At 41.2% G+C, this 23,376-nt stretch overlaps 1 long non-coding RNA gene across 3 annotated transcripts in view; it reads right to left on the bottom strand.

Annotated features, from left to right (window-relative positions):
* The window catches only part of LOC149916276 (uncharacterized), a 189,752-nt gene that overhangs the window by 102,398 nt on the left and 63,978 nt on the right, over positions 1-23,376 (bottom strand). For 2 of the 3 annotated variants that reach the window (XR_016470398.1, XR_016470401.1), the window contains exon 1: positions 15,386-15,456. The exons of the other annotated variant lie outside the window; for it this stretch is intronic. This is a non-coding gene — a long non-coding RNA (uncharacterized LOC149916276). Of the gene's footprint in view, positions 1-15,385; positions 15,457-23,376 lie in introns of those variants that run through there. 3 annotated transcript variants of the gene reach the window in all.

The raw sequence follows: 23,376 nt of genomic DNA, 5'->3' as shown, positions 1-23,376 counted from the left end.
CCACCCGGAGCACAGTGAAAGAACACTCATGTCATCCACTCATTTGAGGCACAATCGCACATCTACACATTGGAAAACATCCTTCTAGAGGGTTACTTGCTTAACAGCTGTGGGTAACCCTTGTAAGTACAAACCCCATTTTGTAGCCAAAATATTTATTTTTAAAGGTTGGGTTTTCATTTTTTATAATTTCGGTGATCAATAACAACCACAGGATGTGCAGGGCAGTTGTAAGGGACAACAGAGGATCAGATGGCAGAACTTTTCTCTTAAATGAAACTGCTGAGACTGAGATCACTTGTTGCAACATCCTGTAAGTCAATCTGAAATTTCCACAAAGTACTTGGAGTGAAAACATCTTTAACCAGCAATACGACAAAACCACGTCAAGTAATTGCTATGGCTGGTTGGAGAGCCCTGGAGTTGTTTTGGCACTCGTGCTGCTCCTTACTGCTCTCATCATGTTTCTAGCTTATTAGAAATCATTGTGAAACAAACTAAATCTGGGTGGCAGATGCTAATCGCCTCCAGAAATGGTTTACTCCCTCTGCATCAGGACAGGAGGAGATCAAGGTGAAAGTCCAAGCTCCTTGTGGTAAGAACTGGGGAACTGGTTCACAACAGCTGGCTATTAGCTTGCTTTGTTCTCCACAAAGCATCTCAAAAATTGAAGAACTCTTGTAAACGTTTAAAAAAAACACAAACATTGACTATACACAGACTTTGGGGGGAAAAAAAATATTTTCCAATCAATCCCGACTGCATGCAGGCCTTCCTACAGCAAAGAAAGGAGCCCTGTCAAAAAATTTAATTCCAACACAATTTGAACCCTAGCCAGGATGGTTATCTGCTCTGTATTTTACCTCATGTCAAGATTGCTTGACACACATAATGAGATCCACAGCTCTGGTCCCTTCTCAGCTCCTTCACTGCAGCTCCCTGCTTCAGATGCAAGACAACGTACAAAAATGCATTTCAAATGGATGGACTCAACGCTAAAAACACAGATTTCATCCAGAATTAAACATTCCAGACTCTAAATCTCTTTTCATCAATGAACTCCACACTACTTGTCATTTCTTCATGGATGTACTCATTACAGAGAGATAAGAAATTACCTTTGATTTTACAATAAGAACATTTCCTATCAATACTACTATTGAGGAACAATCCCTGCATACAGCAGTTGTGTTATATGAATTATGAAAAGGCAACATTTGATGATCTTACAGGCTGTAAATTTGGAAAGCAGCAAAGTGCTACTGTTGAGAGAAAGTTTACCTGCTCTTCAAATATTATTCAGATTCCTTCCTGAAAATGAAAACGAACTGAAGCAGGAAATACTGTTTCTTTATCTAATGTTGCCAGTTTATTCTAAGACAATATTAGTGTACTGTGGGTCTACTATTACAGTGACTGAACGAAACAAGTAACAAAGCAGCTTGCTTTCTCTTCCAGACAAGTTGTAAGCTCTGTAAATCCTCTCTCTTCTCCAGCAGCAATAGAACAGATGAAGAAGATTCATTATTACCTATTAGCAAATAGACTAGGCAAAGCTAAAGCAAGCAGTGATATCCCAATCTTCTTCCCAGGAAATCTATATTCTGTAAGGCTTTCTTTCAATAAAAGCCATATAAATTCCAGCATATATATGGTTACTATCCCATCCATGAAGTTCTCTTGCTTGAAGTGCATGCTGTTTCCAACTGGTGTAGTGATAGCTCTTTGGCTGTAGAACAGAAATCACAAGCCCCACCTTCACACAGAAGCTTGTAATGTTTCACAGTGAAGCGCTCTCACTCCATCATTCATGAATTGCTCTTTCTGGTCTCCATAATTCTAAGAATCAAGGCACCTGTGCACCCATTCTCTGAACAGCTCTGGGCACAGGTATGTCAGCAGAATGTTTTTATATCTCACTGTTAATAACCATGTTCCACCTTCAACCTCTTATGTTCATAGCTGCCCACATGCCTGGGGCCTAAATTAAACTGTTGTTGTGCTAGAAGTTAAAGAAATAAACCATAGAAGAACATCACCTGAATAAAGCTTTGCAATATCAGTGAGGGAGACATTCTACCAGGTCACACATTGCTCAAATGTTTGCTGTGAGCATGTCTGACCAGAAAGGCATCCATTGCCTCGTTATAAAGCTCAGCAGCTGGACCCCATGGAAATCTCTTGGCATTCCCCTGAAGCCATGAAATGCAGATGTAGCAGTTTGCACTGAGCTGATGCTTTGGAGATATGCCATAACACAAGCTCAACACATTACAAATCTGGTCACAATTTCCATTTAAATTCAATGAGGCACTTAAAATGATATGTTTTTACATTTACAATATAGATAGGCTTGGAAATACTTAAATCAGTAATCAATTTCTTACTCCACCCAAAAGCAGATGGTGAAATATTTCAATTAATAGCAGTAATGTGAGAAGGAAAAAGGGCTCAGACAATAAAGCTGAGCAACACAAAGGATGTTTCAATAATTGGGCCAAACTTTGAGTTCGCCAGAGCCAGGAAAAATATCCCACTGATTTCAGCAGGCACAGGATTTAGCTCCAACTTGGAAGGACAGTAATGTCAAATGGAGGCCTGTAAGCAGACAGTCAATATCAGAGCTCTCTGATAGATAGTGGTATTTGTTTACTTTCAGCAGATGCAACAGACTTCCAGACGTAGTTCTCAAATGAAGAATTAAAATATAAAGCGCTTCCTAGTTGTTTGAGGCTGTAACTCTCATCACTTAATATTCATGGGAGATATTACCTTTTCTCTCAAGAAAACTGAGGGTTTTTTTTTCAAGATTCAGTGCAAGAACCTACACCATAAAACACAAATCAGGTATGTGATGTCTGTACAGAAATAAAACATCATCTGCTTGTCTGGTTAGAGCTTCCTGTTCTAGCTCCATTGAGACTGTCAGGAATTACAATCAACATCTACTGTCCAACCAGATATTTGTAAGCACAAGTGTTAGAACTAGTCTTTGTTGCCAAAACTGTTCATTCCCATTTTATCCTCTACTGAGGAGGAAATTGAAGACCAAATTTTAATTAAACAAGTCTGATATTGCTAGGTGTGCTTAAATTTGGCTAGATTCAGGTAGGTTTGCATAGGAAAGAATACATTCTGAACTGTCAAAAGGTGATCTTATGACTAACATGACAAAATCAGTTTTGTGAATAAAATATTTGAGAGGTAATTGTTTTAAAAGTATCAAGGTGTTTTGTTTTGTTTTTTTTCCCCAGCTACTGCTCTTGGATATGATTACATCAATTTAAATGAAAGAAAACCTTAGCCTGAAGCTTAGAGTTCACCTTGAAGAGTAGAATCCAGTGAATCAGGAACTAAAATGGGTGCCTTATAGCAAAAACCAGTGAGCAGCACCAGCATATGGCAACAGCACGGAGCCATCTGTGGCAGCTCAGCAGCCAAAAGCATCTTCAGCCTCGCAGCTGGCTGCAGCAACATCCACCTTGCCTATTTAAGGTAGAGAGTAGCATTCACAGGACACATACAGGTGCTTAACTTCAGAGTACGTTTCTTACAAACCTGACAGAACTTGGGTACATCCTACTTTGCAACGGAGCAGCCAAGTCACCACACAGCTTGACAAGCTGTCTTACTGCAGCTTTCCATGCGCCCCAGGGAAGGAGCAGTTTCAGCACAGAAGTCAATGTGTAGCTTCACTACACAAAAGGAAAGTACCAAAGCAGAACAACTATTCTCTCCCAGGACTCACAGACAGCTAAAAAAGTAAAAAATAAAATTATTAAAAACCCCACCTTCATTTTTCAAGACATCTCTATTCCAAATCAGTGTTTTTTGCCGAATCTTTCTATCCCAATCTTTATGGTAGCGTTTGTCTTTCGGTTCTCTATCTGTATCTCATCTATAGTCAGCAGAGCCTTTTTATATTTATCAGAAGTTTTGCAGTATGAAGACTGATCCTTTACCAACCAGAACATAAACCCAGAAGGTTTATTGCACCTTCCAAAGAAGCAGAGTTATAATATTTGCTACTTTGCAATTTAATTACAACAGTTATTACAAAAATAGCATTTAATGCAGCTTGTATTAATCTCTGCTGTGGTTTCTGCAGCATTTCCAGTACTTATAAAGGAAATATTCAAAATCCACAGTACATATATTCTGTTGGTATTACCATCTCTAATAACATTTTTGCTCTCTTCTGCTAATGATTTTTACTCGGCATACTATTTTATATGATTGAACTGGAATCCAAAATAATTTTTGAAAAGCAAAACAGAACACTGAGTAGTCATACACTTCAGCAGAGTGGCTGCCCTGGCTACCCCCAGGTGGAGAGTCAGAAGAGGAAAGGTGAGAGAAATTTCACCATCATGAGCACTTCAGGAATGCTGTTCCACTTTAGCTCTTAAGAAGCAACCAGAAAATACAGCAATGAATGAAAGAACTAAAAAAGAACCATGTCCCAGCATCATCCTCCTCTACCAGCTTGCAAACCACTATCACATCCTGCTCCTATCGTGGAGTCCACACGAAGATCACAGAGTAAAACTCCGCCTCAGTTCTCCATTACAGCCCACTGAAAGGGAATGCAAAACCCCATCTCACTGAAGGGCAGCAGATTTTCCTGAGCCAGTTAGTACCAAAAATCAAGAAGAACATTTAACCTCATAGTCCCAGTCCAAATTACATTTTGAATTCTTCAAGCATCTTGAGATATAACATGAAGAACCACAGCATGCTAAGCTTAAACTAATACAAAACTTTCAGCGCTTACTTTCTTTCTTGCCCAAAGTCTTGGTCACAGCTAGCCAACCTTTTGTTATTACACCATGTGCATGAACATCTTGTTTCCACTCCTTGGGCAATCTTCTCTATTCAAAAAATGGTTAAAAATAAAGAAGACTCAGATACCTCTATCTATTTGCCCCACTCTTCTTGGATAACAAAGAGTATATAAATATAAGATTAAATGGAATGAAGTGATCGAGTGTGATAAAAAAAAAAAATCATTTTCTCATTCAAAGCATTTTAAGTCCCAAATGAGGATAAAAGTCTCCTTGGTTCCCAAAACAACACCACCTTCAAGGGTTAAATGGCTTTTAAAAAGTCAGTACTGCTTCAAGAGTAAACAAGTATATAGCTTTTAGAGATAGCATCTTTCCCTGAGAGTTTATAAATCTATGTGTAAAGAACGGCAATGGCAGATACAGCTACTTTAAACCAGTTTAGGATCATCCCTAAAAGACAGAGGTAACAATCTGGTAACAAAGAAGGAATTGCTTACCCCTTTCCAAGGACCAGGGCTCACCAAATGCTCCAAAGAAAGCAATCTCCAAGTAGAGAACCTTCCCTTGTGGCGGCCGGCCCTTAAACGAGGTTTTGGTCACACAGATGAATTGCTTCCACCTGTGTTCCCAGGGCAGGCTACACCCCTTCACCAGGTACTCAATCACTGCTTCAGCTGTTACTTAACAGTTCCCATACACTGTACTGCATCTTCAGAGATAGAGAAGTGAATAAATGCCACTTTCCATGACACTGCTGACCATAAAGAAACTGTTAAGAATGGGCCTTTAGGAGGATGGGATTAGCATACTGTGTGTTTAAAATCAATAAATGGGGTCAACTTTGCAACATTTTTCATTTGTGTGAATTTTTGAATGAAAACCCAAGGCATTTGGTGTGTGCTGCAGATTAATTTAGACTCTAACCTTTTCAGTATTATTGTAAAGGCACAAAGGTACATTTCAACCCCTCTGTAGTTACAATTCTAGTTACGTAGAACCAAGGTAAGAGAAAAGGATTTGCGTAGTTATCTATCCTGATTTCTTTTCTAACCCAACATTTCAGTTACATCCAATAGACTTTCTTCATCTTTTAGTATTAACATCTATCCTACACAGAACAGCTCAGTTTGTTCACAGAATAGAACAAACAAGTACCTATACACCCTCCTTGCAAAGGATAGATGCTACAAACAGCTACAATGAAATCTAAGTGATGTAAGTATTAAAGTTGCACATAATTCGAAAGAGTTGAATTATCCTCCACCTTTAAGCCTCCACCTTTAAGCGCTGTTACTAATATTTATATACTACACTTCCCAGATTTTCTAACTGGAGTACAGCCACCTTACAGATGTGACTGGACTGATGTGCAGTCATCACCTTGATATGACATGAAATAACGTCCTCATGCTGTTTAAACAAAGTCTATGGCCCAAGGAAGGAATGTATCTTCAGTGAAGTTCAAAAGAAACAAGATTTGTTTCATAATGTTGCTGTCTAAAGTCCTTGGACTTAATCTGCAGAAATTTTAAATGGCCCTAAAACCTTTTCATGGCTCAGTTCTCAAAAAAAAAAAAAAAAAAAAAAAAAAAAAAAAAAATCTCCTCCAAGAAATGGCTTTGGCCATTCAATGTAAAGAAAGGACAACCACTCGTTTTATTAGCTGTAGCATTAAAAATGTTCCACCTTACCAAGCACCAAAGCCATCACTGTGGCACTGTGTGGTCTGGTTCAGACAGCCCCCTCCCTCCCTGGTTATTCTCTCCACCATTTTCTGTCTTCACAGTTGTCATCCTGAAAAACTAATCCAGATGAATCCCTGAGCTAAAATGGTATCCCAGTCATTCCAAGGGGCTCCACTGAACCGCACGGACCCAAGTGAAGAAGATGCCTCCAGGCATGAAACTTCTGGGGATCATTAATAAATCCCTCCAAGTTACCTAGCTTACCATACAGCAATTTACTTCAAGTGCTGTAATATACTTTTCAAGAGTAGAATAAGTGTTTTCATTACCCTATATATCTTCCAAAGAAATTATGACATGGTAAGAGTATTGTGTATGCATATGATCCTGTATGCTAGGATAACTCGGTACATGATGGCTGGAATTAATTTTCCAAACACAAAGTAATGTTATTAATAGAAGTGTGACATAAGGAAAAAATCAAATATGCTGCTTTAAAAATCAAATAGTGTATTTGTGAAGTGATCAGATACAACTTCAATAATGAGCATATTATCATAACCCAAGAGACAAAATAATTTTTCAGTGGACAGGAACAGAAACATTTTTGGGCTGAGGCAAGTAAATCAAATCGCTATTTCTGAAAATCCTATTCGACTTCAAGCAAGGCATATTCTCAGAGACAGTCATGTCTCACACTGAGATAAGCCTGTGATGTTGCTTTCTTCATGAGTAGGATGTAACATCACCACCTATCTTGTTCCTCAATCTACTTTCCTGAGCAGAAACAAAGAGAGTGGGACCAAAGTCTCTTTGTCAGTTTTATCAGCCACAAAAAAGTTTCTCCTTTGCAAATCTGTGCATGAGCATCATGATACAATTTGATGATCCACTTAATGGCTACACAAGGGCTGCAAACAGAAGGTGTTGTTCAAACAGGGGAGAACAGAGGTAGTGTTATCTAGCGTGGCCCTCCCACCATCCAAGACAGATGATGGCATTTGGCAGGAGCATCGATAAGGAAGGATGGCATCCTCGGGTTTTGGTTATCTGTTTCATCAGCTCACATGCTGACATCAGGGAGCAGGACACAGCCCAATCACATGCCTATGGAGGCTGAACCCAGCACGTGCTTTCCATGCTGCATGCAGCCACACAGCACCTCTGCCATCCCAAACAGACAGATGGACACTCATTCACAGCCATGCCCATCACCCTTCAAGACAACCACCTTCTCCTTCAGTTCCTCCTGTGAAGCCATCACATAACCTCACCTGCTACCCAGGCTCTCCCTTCCACCCACATTCATCTAGTCTCCCCCTTTCAGCATCCAGGTGAATCAAAAGGATTTTTTTGAAGCAAATATTCACCCCAACCCCTAGCATCTGTACTTCACATCCTGGCCTGGGCAGGATCCTCAGTTCCCCTCTTTCACTAATCTCCTTGCTTACTGCTTCCTTTTCCTCCTTTGCTGCTCTCAGGCCACAGCCCACCCCTCCCTTCCCCTCTTTCAGCATGGTTCAGTTCATCTGCCTGCTCAGTTGGGTAGAAAATGCCACTCACACACTTTCCATTCCCCAAAGGAATGGACAGACATTAAGGAACAGTTTTAAATAGAACAAAGTAAAAGGCTTTGGTGTAGTCCTGTATTTCAGGACTAAAAGTATTTCAAGTCTGCAGTGCTGCAATTGTTTAAGAGCATCTTAAAGCATTCCCAGCAAAAGCATACAGTTCTGAACATCCGGACAGTAGCTTTGGGACATTCTTAATTCCCAGTAGCTAACATACATCTGACACATTCATACCAGTATGCGTGTGTCTGATAGTTTAATAGCTAATACTATTATCTCCTGGATGCCCACCAGGCTATTAAGTCATTAGCTGTATCCTCACATCCTGAGATCTTATTGAACACAGTGGGGAGAGAAAAAGGAGAAAAGTCTGTCAGATCTGCCTGAAAACTGTTTTTTCCAAAAGAATCTCTTACACAGTATGCTCCAAAAAGCACTCTTGACTAAAGCCATGTTTAGCAAACAATGGAGAAAAATCATTTACTGTGTGGCCATTATCAGAAACCAGTGTGCTCCTCAGAGTGGGCAGACATCTGTGACATCTGCTTCAATGAAAACCTCCGGGGAATATTCTGCAGTTTGGCACTGCAGCTGAGTGTTATAATGTAAAATATGAAGAACATAGCACAGCAGGGTGTCCAGGGACAGGGAAAGGCAATCCAAAAGGACTGCCCTAGTTTCTGTTAAAAATAGGTCAAAGAGGCAGTGTAATAATCAAAGTCTGGCAGCGCATACTAATTACTGACAGAATGTCTTACACTTGCATTGACTGGAAGCAACCCATACACAATCTCGTTAGCTAAATACACTGGGAGCCTTCTTAGATATTTAATATTTGAAATGAAAATGCAGATTTCCTATCACTGCAAAAGACTGGTTTTACTCTGGATGACCTGACAGATTCATTTCCTGTTAAATCAGTAGCTTAGGAATACATACTTTCCCCATAATGATTTTAAACTCATTGATGGATATTTGCTGAACTAATAAACAAATATGTTGCACTATGAATCTCAAGTAAATTGTAGATGACATTGATTACAGAATATGAGATTGCTACACAAGCGCATACAATACTGCCCATGACAGCATTCACATGAATGAAATGGAACCAAAGGACTGTGAAGAATTTGCATATCTTATCGTGTAAAATGCAGTAATTAAGAGACAGAGGCAAGTCTTTGCACATGAAAGTTAGCACATGGCCTCAACATTAAAGACTGATCAGCAATTTTCTCCAAACTAATGTATTAGTAGAACTAGAAAGAATAAACAAATGTTACTCTTTAGCTGAGAGGAAACATCACTAACATAGCCTTAATCACACATGACTTTAAATATCCATACTTTGTGAGTTGACAAGGCTCTCAGAAAGGGGACAAAGGCAGAGAATTTCATTTTGCAGTTTATATTAAAACACTAAGCGAACTGACCTGAAGAAGATGCTCTTTCCAGAGACTTATTCACCTGAAACCATCTCACAAAATTCCCCTAGATGAACACTCATAATGAAATAAATTGATTCAAAAAGCTAGAACGGTGATTTCACAGTTACATAATAACATAACTATAGTTAAATAATTTCTGGCGTTTTGTAGTAATTTTGGCTGGGCTGCATCGCCTTTTTCTTCAACTGATTTATTCTGGTAGAAAAATCTGCCATAGCAGTAATGTACAAACCATGCAATAAGGTTAAAAGTCTCTGCAGCTTGGATTGCAAAGAAATTTGCCCAGAAAATTATTTTCCTATTGCTCCGTATCCAAGGTCTGTAATGGCAAACCAGAAAGTTTGTTTAGTCATGAACAATGGAACAGTAATAATGAGTTAAGTCCCATAACTAAGATTACAGGAAACTAGTCTCCCCTTTGATGTTCATTAATGGTAAATGAAGTTTCAAACGTACACAATGAGCAGACACGTGAGAATCCTTTATGCAAAAGCTCCTGCTTGAAGCATATGGTTTGGTCCATTTCCCAAAATAAATGTCTTAGGAAATCATGCAACACACATGAAGGCCTATGTGTCCTCCCAGCCCCTTTTCAGCACACTGACCTATCTCTGAAAGTATTGTAATTCTATCAGTCTCACATAAATTCACAGGTAAACAAAAGGAGATGAGGAGAGACAGACGTACGATTTTCTTTTCAGACATTTATCTTGTTCCCCTACCCAAACACCCCAATAGTCCAGAGACTGAAGGCACAATGGCAGACTGAGAGCAGCAGGCAAGCTGCTGGCCAGGCACAGGAGCAATGACTCACAGCCATCCCTGCTCCCTACTACCTTGGGGCCCCCACATTGCCTCCCTCCCCGCTGGACTCCCTTCACTCCTGCTCAGCCACCTGAAGAAGAACACACCAGCCCCAGGCACATCTTGGTCTACCAGCACCTACAGTAGTCTGGAAAATATGCTTATGTCAAGAACCTAAACAAACAGGAATGCACAAATTACTTACGCGATGTTTAAAATCCTGTTTGCATGTTTGAGTTGGTATGCAAAAATAGAAATCCACCAATCCCGCTCTAAATGGTATACAGGTATTCATACAATGAAGCAGTGGAAAAATGCCCAATCTGGTTCCAGTTGTATTAGCTACACCTCCAGAACTCCTAGATGTACAGAGCCTCCTTCATTTCAACATACAGCTTACTTCACAATTTGTTTTTTTAATTTCCGAAATCTATTTGGACCAAATGTTTTGCTTTGGATCTACCATTGGAGCATGATCCCTTCAACTGCCCAGTGCAATGCCCTGGTACAGTGCACCTGTTAAAACTGAGCCTTTTCAAGGAATGGTGAGCAAAAATAATCAGCAACAAGGGTGCAGTCTTAAGACAGTTCTCGGAGCGGCCTATAAAATATTGAAATTCTGATAGCGTAAGTTTTAAAATAAAAATCTGATGTCTCATAACTAAGTCATGAGACCTCATCAGCTCCCTACAGCAGTCTTGATGCTTCCCCTAAAAGCCAGGTTGTCTCAAGGGAGCCATCTCGCTAATACTTCTCAGTAGAACGTAGTCTGAGCACAATTGCTGCTAATTTTACTTACCTCATTTGCTTGGTATCTCGGAGCTTTATAATGGCTGGCACTTCTGATGCATTATAATATGGTTTAAAAAGAAATCAGCCTGAATAAAGAGAAGAAAATGCTATTGTCTGCCTTTTTTGTGTAGCTGAAATCTAATTGCAAGCACTTCCCCATTTCCTGGCAGAGCAACCACTGTTTTCCACACAGGTCTTTTTCCTGAAGATTTAGGTGGTGATTAGCACAAGGAATCAACCAGACCAGAGCATAGTCTCCATCAGTGCTCTTTCAAAATCACCGCCAGCCTCAGGACAGCTGTGGCAGACACACAGGGATGGGGAGACAGACTCATACAATCATTACAGTTGGAAACGACCTCTAAGATCACCTATCCAACCCCAACCGATCCCACCATGCCCACTAACCATGTCCCTCAGTGCCACATCTACACGTTTCTTGTTAGCATCCCTCGCTGCTGAGGTTTCTGAACACACCATAGGGGATCACAGAGAGGCTTATATGATGGGAAGTGTGCAGGATGAGTATTTCTGCTGATTTTTTTGCCCACCAGGAGCCCCCAGCCCCTCTCCACTTGCTTTTTATGCCCTTGCAGCAACAGCTGTGACCTCCGCAGGCTGTTCACCGTGCTCAAAAAACCACAGGATTCAAAATTAGCAAATGAATATTTAATCAATTAATATCAGGCAAGTGTGACAGCCTCAGATAAGCCAGTCTTTTCCACAGCGGGAAAGCACCAACGTTTCATTAAACAGAGCATATTTCCTTGCATACCTCATGTAAAACAGAATTAATAAAAGCAAAAGGAAAAATAAACCAATTTCCGCAAATCCCTCTAAAGGATTTTTTAAACATGTAACACAACAGTGTATCAAAGCCTTTGGTAGCTATTTAAGAAATAAAAATGGAAAGCCGCAAAATGGTTTTAGTTTCAGACCAACAACTGAACAAGAGATTACCCTAAACTTCCCAAGCCTTTTTGAACAAGTCCCAAATTCAGATAATTCTCCCCACCTCTGTGCATCACTTATCCTGCTGTTCCTGACAGCAGCAGGAGGAACTCTAAAGCTGTACAGCTCCATCACCACCCACAGAGCGGCCCATAACTTCCGACAAAGCAGCAATGTCTTTACATGGGCAGAATTAGCCACTTCGATACCTCAAGCTGGGAATCTGCAGCCAAGGTATTTACATTACCAAAAAGGGCACTTCTCATCAGGACATCTATTTACCCATAACTGGGTTTTTCATCAGGTTTCCATAACCAGGTTTCTCCAGGCACCTCACCCCTCCCCAGAGAGGGAGCTGAGAACAGGATGGGCTCTGACGACACACGTGTCACCAGGAGCAAGACCAGATTTCTTTTTTCTGGATCCAGAGGTAAAAAATTTAAAAAAAAATAATCAAAAAGATTCCTGTTGAATTACACATGTTTAATGGGCACAGCAACTGGCGAACCAGAAAGCAGCAGCAATGGAAGTGGAAGACAAAATCAGTCAGTCCTGCTTTGACACAACAGAGTTTCCAGAGAGTTCCCAATGAGGCTGAATGACAGGAGGTGATAGGAACAGGGGGGATAGACCCTCACACCAACACTGTGTAGGTCTTCACATTTGAGTGCTTAGGGATTTCTGCTTTTCAAAGATGATACAGGGCACTAGTCCTCAGAGCAAAATTGGGTGTACATATTTCCAGGGATCAGTATTTATTCATTACAGTAATTACTGCTTCTCCCAGTGCATAGCTTTCACCTTCTGCAGCATCAGAAAGACCACACGGTGCGAGTGGTGAGGCACTGATTTCCCAGAGCATCAGCTTTCCTCCTCCTGGCCCCACATCCTCAAAGCTTCTTGCTGATCACAAGCGTGCACAGCCCATTGGTCACCTCTCAATAGGCTCATCTATTTAATTTCCAGCAGAGGGACACATTCTTCTGAAGGAAAATATCTGAATACTTCCTTTTCCAGCACCAGTTGCAATTAGAAACATTAAACAGCAGAACCAACAACTCTGGGGAGGGTGAAACAGCACTTTGTCAAGATTTTCCTGCCTTGTCATACTCCAACCATATTCAGAGCAACGCTAGGATGGTGTCAAAAAAGCTCTCAGTGAACAAAAAGCTGACTTTTTTCAGTTCATTAGCAGTGCTTGATATGGGTCTCACTGGCTAAAAAAGATGGGTGCTGTGGGAGGTGAGAAACATGTTCACTTCTCTTTTCTCATTTCTACAGGGGAAAAACCTCCCACCCATATCTTTCCTATTGGTATGCTCCTTTTTTTTTTTTCTCCTAAAAAAGAGAAAAATGCATCCTTATATTTAAAATAGCATATCAAATCAAGCCAAGCATTCTCTAAGGCTATGCAAACACTCCAAATCCTCACAGAAGCAGAGCAGAGTCTTAAATGAGAATTTGCAACCATGTCTGCAATTCACCAAAACAGGCAGACTTCTGCCCTTCTGTTTGCATACAATGATAAACCATTTTTTGGAGATAGAGATCCCTCTTGGAACGTAAGTAATTAAGAAAATATCTGTTTTAGAGCAGGATGGTGCTCTGCCAGTTATGCATCAAAATGCCTCTGCTGCACAGCTGGTAGCCAAGTAGGCTTCTTTTAATAAAATCTAACTTAGCCCTTAGCCTTCCTGTAAATGTGTATTTACCTTATGTTAACAATCTTTCAGCAATGATAATAAATGCACTGCAGACAGAAAATAAATACAATTCAATACAGTTGTATAACTATAAGACAAAATAATAGAACCACGTTCTTCTGTCCAGTAGCATATGCCAAGTCTGATAAGCAAGTGCAAGGAAACACTCTTTTCTAATGTAAAAATCCTGATCCATATATAACACGTAGAAGAAGATTTGAATGTGTCTGGACAAAAGCCTGAACAACACAGCGTTCTGGAATGAAATCCTTGAATAATGCCTACTTATCTGCCATGCAGTGGGTAGCATCACCTCCAAATACAATCTCTCACTCTGAAAAACCACACACAGAAAAAGCTTGTTAAACATGAAGCTGTGCACAGCCTTTCACTCTCAGAAAATAAGGTGCTATTTACCAAACACACACTTGCACGCAGTTTTCCACACGGGAAATGGCCATGTATTGTACCTCCCTATAAAAATTAAAACAAACAGAATCTACTATAAATGTATTACACTTTGAATAGTAGTCATCGACTGAAGACTTCCATACACAAAATCCTGGTCAAATCTTCTCAACTAGATTACAGAAGGAGTTTGCCCATAACAGAAATACATGTCACCACGTCACTCTGACAATGAGAACAAAAGCATTTAAGACACAACAAGCTATGTTGGTGGTGGTAAGATACATTATTAACCTTTGCCAAGTTACATAAGCTAAGGTGTCTGAAGGATAGTGAGCAAGAGGAGGAGATCTGAGGCACTGTTGGGTTTCTGCCACTCTAACTTTTGCCAGACACAAGTTCTCCTGAAGAACTACAGATGGCTCTCTCATGGAAACTTCAGCCCTGATCACTTAAAATACACAGACATTTTATGATTTGGGGAATATTCTTCATGGGAATGTAACATAAGATCTAAACAATCCTCAGTTCTGGGACCATATTGAAAACATTAAGTTAGGGTCCCACAAAGCCGTATATTTATTCATGAAAGGCACACAGACCCTCCCAGCAAGCTGTTGCAAGAATCAGCTCTTCTGCTCAAAATTCTCAGCGAGGAAGAGCAAAGAGTTTGAATGCTTAACTAAAGCATTCAAACGAATGTTCAGTGACGACCACACCATTCCCCACAGTATCACCTCTGAAAGTGCTTGCAGTCATATATCTCTCTCGTAGTTCATGTTTGATCCTATCAGAAGCTGCTGCTTCAATATTTACGATGCAGTTACAGAAGACCAGCACTCAGCTGCCCTTCCTTCTCAGATTCCTTCCCAGAACACCTACAGCTCCCTTATCTGCCTCGCCATTAGGTGGCAATGCAGCAACATGCATCGCCCAGCTGATGGCTGGACAGCACACTTATCCAAATTCCTGACAACACAGATTGAATATTTTGAAAAATAAATAAATAAATCCTTTTTCTTTTTTTCCCCTCGCTCTTACTCAGCATTGTATTTTTTTTTAAACTGAAACAAGGAGCAGAGGTAACCGTGCATAACATTAATCGCTGCCAAAGGCCTGCGATGAAAAGGCCTCACTCATGTTCCTACAACAGATCCAGAAAACTGCTTCCTAAACAGTGCCAACGTTTAAGCCCAAAAGACAATAAATGCAGTTTTGGAGATCAAGAAAAATTACCAGATATTTCAGGGAAGTTTTGTGTGTCCAGAAAAGCACGTTCTGTCCTTCAATTCATCTGGCTTTTTCCTATAGAGAACTTACAAAAAACAAAACCATAACTCCAGAAACATTCTCAAAAAAAAAAAATGCATTTTACACATTGGAAAACTGCACTTTGGATAAACCCCTCCCCTTTTTTTTTTTTTAAATTGGAATCATAATTCAGACACATATATAAACCCCCCCCCTTTCTTTTTTTTAATTGAAATCATAACTCAGACACATTTATATGCCCTGGATTTCTCTTTGTCTTGCTTTATATTCACGGTGCCAGAAAAGTAGCTTTTAACGAAGCAACAGCTGGACTCAGACTCTGGGAATTACTGTGTTTTCATCTCTGCTTGGTCCGACTGCTAACCAGACCACTTCCTGGGGAGGAAATCAAAGTCTTTTATGTCACAGAGTCACGAGCTACGACATATGTAAGTGCTCTGCAGGAACTCAGCAAAAGCATTTGTGAGTAGAAGGGAGGGGAAAAATTGCTTCCATTAAGTCTTATTCTTGACTTTTTAAAGAAATTCCAGCCTGCTTCTTGTTTTGTCTGTGGGCCATAACACTGGCCTTTGCGTTTAGCTTGCATTATGAAATTCAGCTGTACCACAAACAGAGATCAACTCTGAAGACCCAACGAAATGGGAGCCCTGAGTGCAAATTCCTCTCCTCTCCATCAGAGCCTCTCTGCAGCAGTTGGATGCCACCAATTCAGATGACGGAAGGTGAAGATTGAAGCTCTTTGTATAATTTTATTTTAGAGAATAAGTACAGTGATTTGCCCGGCTCCTACACAAAATCACTATAGAAGCTCTAGTCTTTAACAGAAATCTCAAACAATACGTTCTTGAAATGAAACCTGGGCTGCTTAAATACAGACAACCAAACTTAAGATAGTATCAAGTCCAAAGAAGATATCACTTGAATTCTTAAGAAAAAGAAACCAACAACTGAAAAACCCTCAACCCTCCATCTGGAGCACAAGCATTCCTTTCAGTTGTCATTTTATTAGACAAAAGACAGCAGAAGTGTTTTAAGGGCTTTTTCTGCATCTGTCCTTGTTCACTGTACTCTTCCAGGCAGCTCTCATTTCCAGGTTTCAGTAACTCAACCACAGCAAAGAGCACTATGATCTCCTCCGGGGTCTGCCTGGGTCATCACCCTCACTGCCATCAGCAAGGCTCCTGACCCCAGGTTTGCCTTTCCCAATGCTTGTCCTGCCTGCTGGCTTCTGGAACATGGCTCCTCTAGTTCCCCAAGACCTCCACCTGCCCCAGCTACTCTCCTTCACCAGATACATGATACATTTGTGAATGAAATAGGGAAAAAAAAATGAACAAATACTGTCCACCACACCAAAGGGCTTTTATACTTCCTTCTGCATACACCAAGTTTGTCGTCGTAGATGCAGAAGCTCCATTTAGCATGCGTTTTCCCCCCTCACCAACTCCCTTATCACTCTGATGACAGCACTAGTGAACTGGGGAAAGTGTGATATCAGAAAACGAGCAAAGGATACGTGGAAAACATCAGAAACATCTTGTTTAGCCTTCATGCCAAGTTATCACATGAAGACTTATACCTGATAGGGACTGACAGCTCAATTCAGCCCCTGTTCACTGTGCTGTAAGCCGAGAGCAGTGAAAACCAGGAGCAGCCCATAATGCCATTTTCTCATTGCTACACAGATAACTCTTAAAAAAAAAATAATCAAAGAAAAAGAATTGCATTCATAAGACCTTATGTTGCAATTAAAACTGCACTGGAAGCAAAGCGGTCAGCAGAGAGCAGTGCCCCTTACAGAAGGAGGTGTGAGGGCCCTGGTGCACTCTGCAACTCGTGATGTGGTGAAGAGCTGAGAGGATTTACAGCCAGTCAGAGTGAGGAACTGAACAGATTTAGAAGGCTGAGAAGTGCTGCTGCTCTCTGGGAGCTTTGCAGTCCATTTTATAGCTTTGAAATATTACAGGCATTGTTTTTGAATCAATAATAATGAAAATAATCACTCTTGAAAGCACTGCTCAAGATTCATCCTCTTGCTGGCAACTTCGTTTTGCTTATCGCTGATTTATACATTCTTGATATATTTCCATTCTTATCACTTCCATACTCTTTCTATAGTTCAGAAGATATTATAAAGCCTAGTCACTTTTCTCTTGGGCGGGATCCAGATGGACTGCCAGACCACATTTTCTACTAGTATGAAGTTCATTACAGCCAGTGCTCTCAGATCACCATAAAACCTATAAGAAAGGCAGAGAACAAGGCCAGGCACAAGCAGATGCTGCTCTGATTGATAAAGTTCACACACTTGCTACCTAAGAAGTACTAGACACAGCATGCACTAACTGTTCTGCAATAAATAATGCTGAGCACACAGTGGATTGTGCAAGCCTGATAATGGCATCCTGCAGTGCTCTTTTACAAACAATAGGGCAGAAGTTGGAGAGAACACTCCCTAAGCAAAACTAGCAAAAAAGCGTGAGCACTGAGGAGATGGGTGTAAAAACCTAAGAGAAAGGGCATGTACACAAAAAAGTAGCCCTGTGTGCAAAGTAAAAGCCCAAAACTGTGTTAGTAGAGCATTAGCTAGAAAGCAACATGACACGCATTCAAATAGGGGAGTTCTGATTCAGGGAAACCTGTGCGCTTCTTATCCCTTCTTTGTGCATATCTGCGTGCTGTGATAGCATGCAACAAAGGGTGGCTGATTATAAATGAATGTCTATCATGTATTTACCATGCTTCTGCAGGACAAAATATAGCAGCTGGCAGCAGAAGAAAGTTGCTACCCAAGGAATAAAACCTAAGTGAGTAATGGGGCAAGTTGACCAAACCTGGCTCCTTAGGACAGCATGGAACATCTGGCTCATCCCCATGGGTGTGGTGACTAAGCCAAGGGGACCGGCCTCAGTGAAATCAGCCCCTGCAGCAATAGCTGTCATTTTTTCAGATTAACATTTACTAAATCCTGTTGTGCTCAAAAGCTGTAGGACTGTGCCTCCAGGGCACGTAAACTCTGCAATGACCGCACTCAAGGCATGATAGACAAAGAGCAGGGTGCCCAGCACGTGGCCATTCCCTCCCATTCCATCACTGTGAGCCCTGTGCACTTTGAGCAGGGCCTCAGGCTCCAGCAGTGGCACTGAAACTGCCTTTTAACACCAAAGTTATCCTTTGTTCCAATACCAGCACTTTTATTGTAGGAAAAAAGAAACAACAGGAAAGAAAATTATCACCAGACTACATCTGAGCTGAGAGGGAAAGGAATTTAGGACACCAAAGGAACAGTGCTTCCCTATGGCTTCCCTCTACTGACTCCCAAAGGCTGCAGATACGCACAGTAGAGGTGCTGAGCTTCTCCAGATATCACAAAAATCCCTTCTATCGAGAGCTGGTGGGGCATCACTTCAGGGCAGTCACTGCCACCTCCCTTTGTAACAAGTTTTAACTTGGCTGTAAGAGCAAGAAAGGCAAAATTTCACATGCACAGCAGAAAACGGTTGAGAAGCAGATTGATAAACCATGCCTTTGTCATTAAAAGATAGAGCATAACCATAACCTCTGCACCTCAGATAACCACAAATGCAACTGCTAGAGGTCCTCTTCTGCTGTCACACCTCTCCCCAAGCAGCCATGCTCGTGTACCCACACTGAGTCACACTGGCAGCCCCCAGGCAGACGGACCCATCTGTACTGCCATATTCCAGCACTAGAGTCCTTGATTACATCCACACCCTGCAGCAGCCCCAGGGAAGATTTTTCCTCACCACAGGAAAGGTTCCATCTCCTCCCAGCCCTGCCTTTCAGCCCTTGGCATTACCCCCACCTCCTTATTTGTGGCTTTCTTAAGAAAGGGCAGAGAGCCTTGCCCATTCAGTAGCTCTGATGGTTTCTACCAGTCATCTCCCAAAAAGTGACCGCCTGGCACAGTGAGAGCTGGCTCCAGAAGAGACACCCCCAAATACCCTTCTAAAAGGGAGATAAGACACAGCTACGTAAGTCTCTTCATTTCCATAACACTGTATAATTTGGGGTACATTAAAAAATACCCAAAGATGACACAGGAGTTTAAAGTGAGGATGCTGAACTTAGAAACACAGCTTCAGCCAGCTCTGTCCTGTTGTTAGTGGTATTCTTAAAGCAGTTTTAAAGCATTAAGGGAAACTCAGAAAGACTGGCAACAACACGGCACTGAGGTTAACTCCTCCAGATTTCTGATAGGACCAAATCCTGCATTAGGTTCTAGGAGAAACTGGGGTTGGAGCTGTTTTTATCAACTGCTTCCCCAGCATATCAGGGCAGAAGAGCATTTAAAGCCCAAACAGCTAATACTGTGTAATTTATTTATTTATTTATTTACTGAAACAAATAAAACTGACTTTCAAAAGTCTAGCTTGATGCATTGTACAGACAAAAAAAAAAAATTTTAAATCGATTTTTCTCCCCATTTTTTGTCACCTGTGCCAAGCTAAAATCCATTGCAGATTTTCTGCATCTGCATTTAAATCAAACAAGTGCTTCTATTGGAAAGTAATAGACTTCAGGGCTGCAGAGCGACACAAAGAGCTGTGGCTGGACTGTTGTGAGCAACAAAGCGTCCGTCTTTCTGTTACCACACAATTTTCAGTGAAATATCTCTGTATTGCTTTTCCAGTGAGCCGACGACCACCTCCCTGCTAGTAGCCGAGTGCTTCATTTCACCTATATTTCCCCTAGCACTTACTAAAGCAGTGATCCAGACTAAGCTGGTTTGCACTGCCTATGACAGGATGTTAGCTATTGAGAGGCTGCGTGCATTAACTGCCAGAACAGATGAGTGCTTTAACACTTACAAATCACGGGGAGAAAAGAACAGAGCAAGAGGAGATCGTTCACGTGTTGCTCGTTTAGATATGCCGATACCTTATCAGCTTGCCACAGCCCAGCCAGATGTGGAGGCGAGCAGAATTCAAGCACAAAGCTTTGTGCAAAGGGGCGGCGAATGCTGCTGAGTGCAGCAGGAGCTCTCAGAGGGGCTCAGCTCGAGCACCACACAAATTCCAGCCATCAAAACCCTCCATCATATATGGAAATTAAATCTCAATCCTCTGGTGAAAAAACATAGGAGGGTCAGGGCAAGAACAACTTCCTTGATTCAGTGCAGGCGGAGAGCTCGCCTTGTTACTCACATTCCTTAATGGCAATCCGTTACTGGGAAGTGACATGAGTTCTGCTTAATCCCCATTTTGCTGCATATTGCTATTTGTGCTCACAGGAATTTCCATTTGTTTCAGCCCTCCACAAGGTTATTCAAGGGACAGTGGAGAAAAAAAAAAAAAATCAGAGGAGGACTGAGAGATTACTCTTCCAGGAGCTCCCTTGTAGTAAGAGAAAATAATGTCTGTATCTCGTTTATTGACTAGATAAAGGCAGAGGTTTCCCTTACACATTAATTTTAGTTTAAATGCTTATGGTAACTTAACATTTGAGGAAACACATCCTATACACAAACAAAAATGTGAAAGATTAGGGACAGCTGGGCATCTGTTTAACCATAATATATACACTATTATCTGACTGGGAGCAAGCAGACACTTTAACCTCTCCTTCAACACCTGATGTATCATTGCCTTCATGCTGAAGCTCCTCCTGCAACCGCTCACAGACTGCAGAGCTGGAAGGGTGAGCAGGGGAACTGGAGTCCCTGTGCAACGCTAGAGGTTGGCTGGTGGGAGGGAGGGGGCAATCCACTCTGTCCTCTGTCTCACGTCACTATCAGTTCCTTTCACTTCATAAAGTGATTTTTAAAAGCGCAGAAAAAGTAAGAATTAGATGCAGCTAATGAAAAAGGGAGGGGAGTCTTGGGATTTGCTAGGATTAGACTGCTCCAATCCTAAAGTGACCCAATTATTTTATTAAAAAATGATATTAAAAAATAAATGAGCATGCTGCGATCAGAGCCATTGTTACTCCGGCTTGTTGGCATCCCGGCTTGTTGCTAGCAGCCAGGATGTAGCAGGTCCTCTCACAACGAATCCCACACCTGTTGAAGCTTGCAAACCAAGGGGGCCGGATCCCAAAGGTCTGAGCACACCCAGCCCCAGCAGACTGACCTGGTGCCCAATTTGGTGGTCGGCAACCCTGCCTGATGCACACAGGTTAGAACTAGATGACCTCTGGGGGCCCTTCCAACCCTGGCCATTCTATGATTCTATGAATCACATGTCTAGAAGCTCCAGAGGTGCCAGCAGCCATGGCTAAGACCATAGCACATGACTACAGCAGCTTAACCACCACTGCAACCAGAGCAGCACAAAGTGTTTACTCTGATACTTGTTCAATCAAATATGTGAATTATTCTGGCCCAGACAAGCCTACAGCTTTCTCATTCATACAAGGTTAAATGTTTCTGCGTTACATGCTTTCGGGTTTTGTTTTTTTTCCTTCTTCTTTTAATTTTAAGTCAATCCAAAATAAGACTACTTCTTCCACAGCCTAACATTAACGCAGTTCACATAGCCAAACTGGGGGGAAATGGTGGATATATCAGCCCTTGCAGGGTAAATAATAGCAACATGTTCCTCTAATGGGGGTCTGGGAAAAAGGAGTGCTAAAAGTCTCCAAACAGGGAGAAGGAAGGCAATTAATTCCACATTTCCCATAACATTTTTTAGTTTGTTGGTTGAGCTATTAAAAACACAGTTATTTATAGAAATCTGTAGGACTCATGTGAAAGGAGACCTTGTTAGGAGGAAAAGTATTCATTTAGGGACCAGCCAAATATAATGTATACAGTGCTTTTATACCTGCAGGGCATTTCCTCAGGGTAGAGCCAATACATCGGGATGCAGATTTCTGCAGTTTACAGTCTCCCTCTCTCATATTTCTGGAAGTTGGCCTTCCCCTGGGAGGAAAGGGACAACTGAGACCTACAAAATGAAAACATGGAGGCATTGGCTGACCTCCTTCCCTTCAAAAAGGAAAGTATCTGGAGAGAGAGGTTTCAGGCCTTGTGAGTAATCATCACTTCTCTCCCTGCCCTTCTCTCAAAAGGAAAGAGAGAATGCACATGCAGTCATGAGACCCTAGAGTTTCGTCCTGATGTATTTATTCCCATTTTTTCCATATGTTGCCTTTTTTGATGGCTGGCATTGTATTTTAATGAACTTAAAGCTCAAATATCCATTATTTTCCCTAATGTGATTTGAAAAAAAACCAACACATCAGACTTCATTTCTAAAGAACATTTACACATTTGCAATGAACTGTTACCTAAATACAAAGAGCTATACTAGTAACAGGAGCATGACTGAAGTTATGTAGGGAACACCCTGTAAACCCTGCTTGATCCTGGTGAGACAAGCTCAAAATTCCAACTCAGTTTTGCCAAGGAGGTGAACCCTTGCTGAGGGTGAGCTCTTCACCATCAGGGTAAAACAGAAGTTTGCCTTCAACCAGTATATCTGCTGCTGCCAACAAAAATAGATGCAGATAGGTGAGGATGCTGAGACCACTGAGCAGAAGAGCACTAAACCAGGCAGCATGAGGAACCAGCACCTGGCTGCCTTTCAGAACATAACTTCATATTTGAAGGCACTGAAACTTGAATACCAGTGGGAAAATCCATGCAGTTAGCAGATATCTGAATATCAGCTTATAGAGTTATGTCAGTTTTCAACCTAATTACTTCCAGCTTCTGTCTAGGCATACAAAAAAAAAAAAAAAAAAAAAAAAGCTAAGCAACTCTCAGTATCCACAGCTCCCCAGAAAAAGAAAACACTAAAAGAAAACTAAATCCTTTTAGGAAATCTGGTACCAATTAAGAAATAAAAACCTCTTAGCATCAACACAATATTAGAGAAATGCCAAACTGAGACCCCTGATTTCTCATTCAAAACCTTTTTTTTAAGTAAGAATATCAAACAGATCAAAGCCTTTTTTTCACTTTGTTGACAACCATTCTTCCCACATTTTCC

Source organism: Phasianus colchicus, chromosome 12 (genome assembly GCF_987193195.1).
Source record: "Phasianus colchicus chromosome 12, bPhaCol1.hap1.1, whole genome shotgun sequence".
In the NCBI taxonomy this organism is placed as follows: domain Eukaryota; kingdom Metazoa; phylum Chordata; class Aves; order Galliformes; family Phasianidae; genus Phasianus; species Phasianus colchicus.
Note: the sequence above shows the minus strand (reverse complement) of the source record. Positions and strands in the feature narration are given on the sequence as shown.